Raw genomic sequence first — 8,470 nt, 5'->3', positions numbered from 1 at the left:
CAGTCGGGTTTGTTAACCTTAACCACTGAGCCACGAAGGGAACTCCAGATTCACACCTCTTGTGCTGTGCTGTACCCCACAAAGGCAGCACCATGTGGCAGCTGGGTGTGGACGGTAGTAGTGAAGCAAGAATCCTTTCCAGATCTCTTTCATCAGACAGGGAGGGAGGAGCATTCCAGGCAGAGGGAACAGCATGTGTAAAGGCCCTGCTAACTTAATGGAAGGGAAGTGACCCAGAGCGGGAGTGGAGACGAGGCATTAGCTGTGGGTCTTCCACATTTGAACAGATGAGTTGGGCTGTGGGATGGAGCGCGGATTGGAGTGGTGCAAGGGTGGGGGTGGGGAGACCTAGGAGGTTACATAGCAGCTTGGATCACAATATCGTCTCCAGAGTGTAAGATTCTGGGCTCCAGCAGTAAGAAAACCCTGAACAGGTGTCCCCGCAATGTGATTTGTTTCTTTGTGTGATTTTGAAAAAGCATAAGAACATGTAATGTGCCTTATCAAATATATGCATGTATATAATAGACACTAATGATCTTGATGTAATGATGAAACAACACTTAAAATATTTGCTGTCAGTTTTGCTAATGGTTCAAAAACAGGTCATTTCAGAAGAGGGCCAATGGGACCAAATCCAGGAGCTCTTAATGCTGTGGCTAAAGATTGAGTTCTCCATAGGATGTTAAGAGTCACTCAGTGGTACTGTGTTTTCCTGATGGAGATACAAGATTTAGCCACTCCTATCCATGATTGGTGATGTGGGAAAATAAAAATAAGCATAAACGCCTTCCAGGTTTAAAAAGAACAACAGGAGTTCCTGTCGTGGCGCAGTGGTTAACGAATCCGACTAGGAACCATGAGGTTGCGGGTTCGGTCCCTGCCCTTGCTCAGTGGGTTAACGATCCGGCGTTGCCGTGAGCTGTGGTGTAGGTTGCAGATGCAGCTCGGATCCCGCGTTGCTGTGGCTCCGGCGTAGGCCAATGGCTACAGCTCTGATTCGACCCCTAGCCTGGGAACCTCCATATGCTGCGGGAGCGGCCCAAGAAATAGCAACAACAACAACAACAACAACAAAAAGACAAAAGAGGAAAAAAAAAAAAAGAACAACAGAAAAATGCTTGAATAAGCTTCATAATGTTTTTTTTTTTAAATCTTAAGGCGTCATTCTGCAATATAGAAATTCAGTTTTTAAATACAGTTTATTTCAATCTTTAGTTTTATGGTCTGTCATTGATGGGGGAAAAAAAAGATCATGGGCTGCTTTTGCTAAAATATGATGTTCATTATTTTTGTACTATCCATGAAATGTATGAAAGGTTTTTGTTGAGATTTGGCTAATATATTTCTATTTTCTTTGATGTCAAGTCAATTGTTCTTTAAAACAAATCTGAAGGGTTTTTTTTGGAGTTTTAACAAATGGATTAAAAACTTAAATGCTTAATTTTAAAGACTTCAGACATATGAGAATAGTCCATTTTCAATTTTGGGAAATGTGTCTACATGATAAATTTTAGAAGTGAATCATTTATATCATTTTTGGCAACAAAATCATATAATAATATGAATACTTCAAATACTCATTTCAAGATGCTCTCTCTTGCTTTAGCATAAGTTTCTTTGGAAAGAACCCTTCTCGCTCATTCCTAAAGTATTAACAATTGAAAGAAGTTGATTCAGTGTGTTTGTGTTTTGAAACTATCTGCCAAGAATTATGTTAATATTAGCCACACGCCATCATAGAAGATCAGGTCATTGGGAGCACAGGCCTTTTGGTAAAGGAAAAATTAGTAACTACTAAGTTAGATGACACGAGGCACATGGGCAGGTGTTAATCTCTAATGGTTAAAAAAAAAAAAGAGTACAAAAGACTCTCATGGTCACTTCCCATCTTGTTAAGAATTGGGAAGATTCTAGGAGTTCCCATCGTGGCGCAGTGGAAATGAATCTGACAAGGAACCGTGAGATTGCGGGTTTGATCCCTGGCCTCACTCAGTGGGTTAAGGATCCAGCGTTGCCGTGAGCTATGGTGTAGGTCGTAGAAGCAGCTCAGATCTGGCGTTGCTGTGGCTGTGGTGTAGGCCAGCAGCTACAGCACCAATTTGACCCCTAGCCTGGGAACCTCCACATGCCACAGGTGCGACCCTAAAAAGACAAAAAGACCAAAAAAAAAAAAAAAGAATTGGGAAGATTCTAGTACCAAATAAGAAAATACCACCATAAGCCAAACACATGAAGACCACAATCAGGAGTTCCCGTTGTGGCTCAGTGGGTTAAGAACCTGACATAGTGTCTGTGAGGATGCGGGTTCCATCCTTGGCCTCACTCAGTGGGTTAAGGATCCAGCATTGCCATGAGCTGCAGCATGGGTTGCAGACGTGGCTTGGATGTCGCGTTGCTGTGGCTATGGTGTGGGTTGGAAGCTGCATCTCAGATTCGACCCCTAGCCTGGGAACTTCTATATGCCACAGGAGCAACTGTAAAAAGAAACAAAAAGTAGGGGGGGGGACAACATTGTGTCAGGAGGGTAAGGGCAGGGGCATTGCCCTCCCTATCAAGTTGTGCCCCCTGCTTCTAGTGGGACACTGAATCCTAAAGTGACACATTGTGTTGGTTTGGGAGAGCCCCAAAGGTGATGAGATGGGATTGTAGCTGAGATAATAGCAATGGAGAGGGACAGAATAAGTAAATTCAAGCACTGTTGGTGGGTAACATTGACCTAACTAGGTGATGGGTAGAATCTGGGGTGTGGGGGAAAGGTGGCTGTCAGGAGGGTTCCCACATCTCTGGTTTGAACAATTCATGGGGCAGTGGTTCCATTTCCTCAAAGAGGGAGCATAGGAGAGGCATGTTTAATATGAGCTGCCTATGGACTGACCAGGTGGGGTCTGTCAAGCACACAGTTGCACATGCACGTCTGGTCTGGTGCAGAGACCTCAGCATTCAGCTCTGTCCCCGAGGTCTGTGTTGCAGACCTTGCCAGTGGGGCAAGAATATCTCCAGCTCTGGCTTCTCCCTGAATGACTCTTCCTAAATATTTTTCAGTCTTGGGGAGACAAAACATGAAAGAGAAGGGCAAAGGACAGCTTGAGGTGTAGGCAGAAGGAGTCCATCATGTGGTCCAGCCTAAGTCACGAGGGGCTAGGGTGGACCTCAATCCTCACAGTTAGAAAGGAGGGCTTGTGAGTTCTCTTTGTGGCTCAGTGGTTAACAAAACCGACTAGGATCCATTGGGATGTGGGTTTGATCCCTGGCCTCACTCAGTGGGTTAAGGATCTGGCGTTGTCATGAGCTGTGGTGTTGGTCACAGACACGGCTTGGATTCTATGTTGCTGCGGCTGTGGTGTAGGCTGGCAGCTGCCGCTCCGATTCAACCCCAAGTCTGGAAACTTCCATGTGCTGCAGATGCGGCCCCAAAAAGACAGAAGAAAAAAAAAAAAAGCACAGATTTTGCCTGTACTCAAGGGGTGGGGATTACCCAAGAAAGTAACTCACTGGATGAGTCACCCCAGGGTGTGTCTAACATATATGTCTATGGGAATAAAATACATATGGGTCAAATCGTACCTTTTGCTCATAGGAAACATCCTGACCAGGTCTACCTGTGAATGCAGGAAGGGAGAAATTAATACATCCTTTCTGGAGGCCGATTGGAACCAGGAAAAAGTTTGACTTTACTCCCTCCCCTTTGAGTATAAAAAAATGTCTGAATTCTAACTCAGGCCAGATTGTTCTTTGGGATTGTTCTCAGTCTTCGGGTGCTCTGAGTAAAGAGCTATTCCTTGCCTCGACAACTCATCCCTCAGTTTATTGGCTTGTTGTGCAGCCAGCAGTACAGACTTGGACTTCGTAACTTTACATCCATCTGCATAAGATGATCATGAAGGGTCTTCATATCCCCCATGTCTCTGCAGAGAACTATGTCTCTCTGTGGTCCTCTGCCTAGGTGTGTCACCCTACTGAAATGAGCGCATTTGGGACAAGTGAGGCCGTTTCTCAATTGTGTGTGCGCACACACATGTGTAAAACACAAGCGTTGTAGCCAGGGGGTAGGGATTACAGGTTCTGGAGTCTGACAGCTGGATTGCTCTCCTCCTTTCCACCTGCGTTTTTTGTTCAATTTACTTACTTCTCTGTGCCTTGGTTTCCTCATAGGCAACATGGTGAAAATAGCATGTCTACTACAGGAATCTCTGTACATGCAAAACACTTAGCATCATGCTTGATGAAGATCACCACTCACTAAATGTCTATGCGTCCAGCCACCCTAAGGTACATGATGTAAATAATCTTTTTCTTCACAGTCGACCTTCAAGGGCCTTTCTTTCCCATAGGTTCTCATGCCCTGCTTCTTTTATGGCCTGTCTCCACAATGGATTTTTATACACTTATAAGCAAGAATATAGTTTCTCACCCAATGACATGTGGGCTAAAATTTACACCACAGGGAGTTCCCGTCATGGCGCAGTGGTTAACGAATCCGACTAGGAACCATGAGGTTGCGGGTTCGGTCCCTGCCCTTGCTCAGTGGGTTAACATCCGGCGTTGCCGTGACCTGTGGTGTAGGCTGCAGACACGGCTCGGATCCCGCGTTGCTGTGGCTCTGGCGTAGGCCGGTAGCTACAGCTCCGATTCGACCCCTAGCCTGGGAACCTCCATATGCCGCCGGAGCGGCCCAAGAAATAGCAAAAAGACCAAAAAAAAAAAAAATTTACACCACAATTCTCTCACATTGCTGGGGAGAGTTTTCCTTTATTGGTTTGTTCCTTCGTGAATCGGTTTTTTCCTTTTGTTATTCATCTGAACCCCATGGCCAGCCAGATATTGTATCTGGCGGAGGCTGTCAAGGACCTCATAGTCTGACAGGACAAGTGGACTTGTTCAAACTAATTCCAGTTCAAGGGACAGGGCAGAGGAGGTCCTGAGGCTTCACAGCTATTGGGATTAGACAGTGGCCCTGCTCCTGGATTGTCACTCACACCAAACCTAAACACTCTTTCTGCCAGGAAAGCAAGGGGGAAACGGACAGCTAGTTAGGAAGTCAAAAGGTAATTAGAGGGAGTTCCCATTGCGGCTTAGCGTGTTATGAACCTGACTAGTATCCATGAGGATGCGGGTTCGACCCCTGGCGTCACTCAGCAGTTTAAGGATCTGGTGTTGCCGTAAACTGTGGTGTAGGTTGCAGAGGTGGCTCTGATCCAGTGTTGCTGTGGCTGTGGCTGGCAGCTACATGTCCAATTTGACCCTTACTCTGGGAACTTCCATATGCCATAGGTGTAGCCCTAAAAAGAGAGAGGAAAAAAAAAAGAGGATTGGAAGTATGGGATCCTTCTATGGGAAATGGACAGGGGACAGAGGAGGTCAGGGTAGCAAGATGCCTTCTAAATCCCATTTTCCTCTGATATAGAAATCCCTGCCCTAGGTATGGGCACAGACCCTATTTGATGCTTTTCCAGTGGTGGAGGTAATGCTTTGTGGACAGGCCACTGTTTGCCTTTCCTGTCTTATTTCTCTTCTGACCCACACAGCTTTCATCGTGGCATAGAGATTTACCTGGAGTTCACGAATGTCTCCACTTGCTTGCATTGTTCTCTTTTCCGAACTGTTCTGCAGCCCCTCCCTCAATCAGGTAGTATTCCCTGCCTGGCCCGTCCATCCTGCTCTGGCCAAGGGCTTCTTCTCCAGCCTCCCACAGCACCGGAAACAGGTCTGCATCACGACACTTCTCAACCTGAGTTGAAATTTTTTTTGGTGTTTTTAGGGCTGCACCTGTGGCATATGCAAGTTCCCAGGCCAGCGGTCCAATGGGAGCTGTAGCCGCCGGCCTTTACCACAGCCACAGCAACACCAGATCTGAGGCGCATCTGCGACCTACACCACAGCTCACCGCAATGCCGGATCCTTAATCTACTGAGTGAGGCCAGGGATCGAACCCTCATCCTCATGGATACTAGTCGGGATCATTACCACTGAGCCATAATGGGAACTCCCCAAGTTGAAATGTTGATCTTCCCATCTGTCTGCTTGAAGAGCCACTGAGCTTCTCGAAGGAAAAGAATCTTATTCTCAAAGCCCCTGAGTAAAGGTTAGAATGTGCCGGGTGCCAGGCAGGCTTCTGTTCTTGTTGACACTGAGGAAAACAACAGGTTTGAACAGGGCTGCGTGGTCCTTGGAGGAGATACAGGGGCATTGCTACCAGGGCATGCCTGTACTTCACCAACCAAGTCCCTTTAAGGCATATGTGTTGTGTAACCAATCATAAGAAGAGGAAACATCCTCTCCATCCTTAAGCCCTCTCTTGTCTTTGGATGGCAGACACAGGCAGGTACTGTGCTTCAGACACTGTCCCCTTGACCTTTCCCCCTGATTCCATCCCAGCTACATTAAGTCATCTCACTGCATTCAGCTTGACTTGATTGACTGAAGCTTTCACAGGCAATTGGTTTTATCTAAAATTTGAAGAACCCACTTTGGTAACAATTTTTATTCCGGCTGTGTGTTTTCAAAGATGTTATTTGTACCTTGTCCTCAGAATGGGGCTGAGCCCTTACTCAGGTGTCAAATGCTTCTTGCGAGTAGGTCCAGCTCTACGGGGTGCTGGTAGGTCCCTCCCGCTCCTGCCTGAGCTTGGAGTTCACTGGGTGCAGGCTCCCAGCCCCTCTGCTGGCCTACCCATGCCTTGGCCTCCTGGGGGTGGATGCTGGCCCTGCTCACTAAAGAATGCTCTGTAGGCAGCTGGGACCCTCATAGTCTGGTTAAGTGCCAATGTATGGGACTGATCCTTGGAGGTGCCCATATCTGATGGAAGATACCTGATTTCTATCCCAGATGGCTTGCAAATCAGCTGTGTCAATAGGTGGCTCCTGTGCTGGGGGAAGATGGAAAACTATGAGGTTGATAGATAAAGACCAAGTATTCAGAGGAGCATAGAGGGAATGGCACAAGTAGACCCATTTGTAATGGACTGAATTATTGTTCCTGCTTCTTCCACCCCAGCCCATCTATACTCTTTGCCATGTAGCTGAAGGCTGCTCGCTTCATTAGTTGTGCAGTGAATTTCCTACCTCTTAATGTTGGGCTAGGCTCATGACCTGCTTTGGCAAAGGAATCTGGTCAAGGTGCCAGTGGGACAGTTCTGAGCTTAGCCCTTATGAGAGTTGCATGTTTCTGCTTCCTCCCGGTGGCTGCACTGGCTCAGCTGGAGTCCTAGGACAGAGCTGAGTGGAGCAGATCTGAGTCTAAACCACAGCAAGGAGCCAAGTTTGACCAGATCCACAGTTTAAAGCACAGATGTCTGGTTTACATCAGCCAATCCACAGATACCTGAGCAGGGGGAAAAAGATTGCTGTACTAAGTTTTAGGGTATTTGTTACGCAGCAGTAACTAGCTGATAAAACATCCCAGTGTAAGATTTGAAGTGGGTAGAGTATGTCCTTATTGCTGTTCAAGATACTTTACCCAAATTCTCTTCTCTCCTTAGGTAGGAACATACCTTTTCTGTAATATTAATACAAATTAAATTAACAACAATATCACTTATGAAACCCTCGCAATGTGCCAAGTTCTGTTACTTATATGCATCATTCCATTTAATCCTCACAACAAAAACTCTGAGTAAGGCATTATTATGAACCCCATTTTACCGATGAGGAGACTGGGGCCCAGAGAGGTTAAATAATTTGCCTGAATTTGCATAGCTCAGAGGTGGTACAGTAAGGTTCAAAACCTAGGCAGTCTGGCTCCAGAGCCCATATTCTTTGCTGCCATTAAACTTGACTTTGGTGCTTTTCTCCCTTTCTCTTATCAGGGATCAAAAAAGAATGTGAGCTCAATCCTGTCACTTAGTATGACTGTACCGTAACATCTGTGACACGTTTGGAAGAGCTTACTTTATAACCCTGAGCTCTTGGGATGGATTAGGAGGGCTTTCTCCTGCAAGGGCACTTGAAGCAGGTGAAGGATGTGGATGTCTCCTCTCTGCTCCTGAAACCATGCTGCCAAGGCCAAAGCTGACTTGGCATCCCAGTGCGCCGAAGCCCTGACCACATCTGTCTTCTGGCTGGCGGGCTCTCTGGGCCTCCTTGGAAGTCCAGAACATGGGTGTTCCCTCTCTGCCTGAGGCTCAGTGGTACAGGGGAGCGGGCATCTGAGTCCCAAAGAGCCATGTTCCAGCTCTGGGTGACCATAGCTATTTAGTCTTGAAAAGATCAGATGAGGGTTAACTAGTGTTCTTTTAAGTACTGGAGAAAGTGGCTTGGAAGCTATATAGATGCTAATGATACTAATTATGATTGCTGGGACTCATAAATTGAAGATTAGCGATGCAGCTCTTTAACTCAGGCTAGACTCTTCTTGGCTGATTCCCTGGGCAGCTAAGAAAGGGCTAGAGGCTTATTTTCAACATCTCATAAAGCTGACTTTTATCCCTTCCTCCCGTCTCTTCCCTTCCTTCTCCTCTCTTTCATTTATT

At 46.4% G+C, this 8,470-nt stretch overlaps 1 non-coding gene across 1 annotated transcript; it reads left to right on the top strand.

The window, feature by feature from the left end:
• The first annotated feature begins 603 nt into the window (after positions 1-603).
• LOC125117132 (small nucleolar RNA SNORA25) lies at positions 604-732 on the top strand. Its single transcript, XR_007132497.1, has one exon. It is a non-coding gene; the product is annotated as a small nucleolar RNA SNORA25 (small nucleolar RNA).
• The last annotated feature ends 7,738 nt before the right edge of the window (positions 733-8,470 follow it).

Source organism: Phacochoerus africanus, chromosome 15, assembly GCF_016906955.1.
Source record: "Phacochoerus africanus isolate WHEZ1 chromosome 15, ROS_Pafr_v1, whole genome shotgun sequence".
Lineage (NCBI taxonomy): Eukaryota > Metazoa > Chordata > Mammalia > Artiodactyla > Suidae > Phacochoerus > Phacochoerus africanus.
This window is presented reverse-complemented; position numbering and strand designations above follow the sequence as displayed.